Source organism: Phodopus roborovskii, unplaced genomic scaffold, assembly GCF_943737965.1.
Source record: "Phodopus roborovskii unplaced genomic scaffold, PHOROB, whole genome shotgun sequence".
Lineage (NCBI taxonomy): Eukaryota > Metazoa > Chordata > Mammalia > Rodentia > Cricetidae > Phodopus > Phodopus roborovskii.
Genome location: NW_026126515.1, coordinates 12,212,179 through 12,214,549, shown reverse-complemented (window position 1 = coordinate 12,214,549; position 2,371 = coordinate 12,212,179). Strand labels below are relative to the sequence as shown.

The 2,371-nt window shown below is 39.1% G+C and overlaps 1 pseudogene; it reads right to left on the bottom strand.

Moving 5' to 3' along the window:
• Nucleotides 1-240: 240 nt before the first annotated feature.
• On the bottom strand, nt 241-971 carry LOC127230891 (leucine-rich repeat-containing protein 51-like; annotated as a pseudogene).
• Nucleotides 972-2,371: the final 1,400 nt, after the last annotated feature.

The window sequence follows — 2,371 nt, the reverse complement described above, 5'->3', positions numbered from 1 at the left end:
TCATTGATTCTAATGTCACCTATATCCTTTTTATTTTGTTTCAGTTAATTTTTGTTTGTTTGTTTGTTTTGTTTTGCAACTCTGTCAGGTCGATGGTGAGAGTTTCTTCCTCTTCCTTTATTTCTGAAGAACTAATTAAATATACTCTTTTTTTTTAACCTGCTGCACTGCTCCAATAATTTATTGTCAAACCAAGCTGATCATACTCAGGGCATTGGGTGTGCTGGGTTCCTGCCAATCTCAGAGTATATCCTGCTTGACCAGGCCTTTCTTGGGCTTGATGTTCAAGCATTTCCAGACTTTGGCTGTGGTACAGTCTGCCTTGGTGACTGCACTGAAGTCGAATGTGGTGATATGGGGCAGGTTGCATAGCACATACTACCTGTACCCCTGGCTTCCTCTATGGGGTTCCCGTGGAGGGTTAGGCTCCGGAGACAAGAGAGGACAGATAGCTTATTTATCTCCCCTAGACAATGGATGCTGTTGCCATGAAGGTAGAGGACACTTAGGTTGAAGAACATTGTTAGGACAGGGTCAATGGAAGTCAGGTCATTGAAGGAGAGGTCAATCTAGGCCAGGTTCTCTGGGTGCTGCAGAAGCTTTGAAACCACCTGGCTGAAGTCTTTCAGATCATTCAGGACATTGTTGTTGAGCCACAGGGACTGGGCCAGTGACTTTCCTGACTTTGAGAGCCTTACTGGTTGTAGACCTGTCCTTGGCTCCTCACTTATCAGCTCTCGTAACATGTGAGTGCTTTTGAAGGAGTAGTCAAGAGGAGGAGGCTCCTGAACCGAAGTGTTCATGTAGTCCCATTTGCTCATACTTCAGGCCATCATTCATCAGGTGGAAGCATGGGCCCTGGGAGTCTGGGTTCAGTCTGTCACTGAAGCCTGAAACTCCACCATTAGGTATTTATTCCATTGGGTTCAGGGATTGTTCCCCTCTTGCCTCAGCATCCCACTACCTGATGGTTACTCCAAATACACTCATTTTCCATCTGTTGCTTTTGTGTTCAAATTATAGGTTTCTGTTTTTAAAGATTTTATACCATTTGGATTTTAAACCTAGAATAAAATTGTGAAACTTTTGAGATGGAATTATACTTTACTATTTCAGAGGAATTTGAATATTCATTTATTGAGACTTTGGAATTGTTATTAATGTTAAATATTAAGACAGCATTTCAGGGCTGCTCAGATATTATAAATTCAGAGACTGGAAACTTGTACAAGCATGGGGTATGGTGAACAATTCTCAAGGAAGAGTTTATATATTCACAGGTAAAATCAGTAAAGATATGGCCACGTGGTGCTTAGCCAACAACATTGATATCCCTTGGGGGTACTCATCTTTGTGTACAACTTACAGATGTAACCTCCTACCATGCTCACTTGGCCCCATTAAACTAGGAAGCATTAGCCCTCAAAGGTAGTAGTAATCACAGAGAGAGATTATCAAGGCAAAAATAATTCTTCTAAAGAACTCAATTCACCCTGTATATTCATATTCATGTTGGACTTTTAAGAATTCCACTATTATCTCTCAAAAACTTAAAGACACCAAACTGTAGATTTCATATCTATTATTTCAAGATATGTTATACATGGAAGGTTTTCTATGAATTAATAATCTCAAATCTGAAACAGAATTTATAATAATCTTTTAATGGAACTTTGATCCTACTATATTCACTTCATCCAATGCATCCTTCACCCAGTAGTTAGGACTACCTTCATAAAAATTAACAAACTACCCACAGGGCTAGTTTCAGGTTTCCCATTCATGCAACCATTCTTTACTTCCAAAGACTGCTTAAAAAAAATGTATCCTGACTGATTATACACTTCACTGCAGTGTGTAGTTGATTTGACTGTCAACATGTACACATAACCTACATGTGATATTTTATTATACCTTCATGTTACCAAATTTAGAATATTGAAACAAAATTAACCCCCATCCCTTGTTCTCTCAATGTCCAGGGTATATACATTGAGTAATCTACTAAGTAAGTGTGTTGGGTAGTAGCCAAAAAGTTTAGGGAATTTGGAATTGTTGTTAATGTTAAATATTAGGACAGCATGTCAAACAATTTAAGCCTAAACAATTGTCATCAAGAGTCAGATCATTCTTTTAAGGGACACTGCCCTCCTCAGTGTCAGTACAAGACATACCCAGACACCGAAGCCTTAGCAAAGGGCAAGCAGCTATCATGGGGGCTGCAAAGGCAGGTAAACAGCAGCAGACAAGTGAGCGAGGAATCAATTGGTTTTTACAAATGGGTTTTTGTTTTGTTTTGTTTTGTTTTTTGTTCTGTTTTGTTTTGTTTTAGAAAAAGATGGGCAGTTTGTGCTAGGATGAGTTGCTAAAT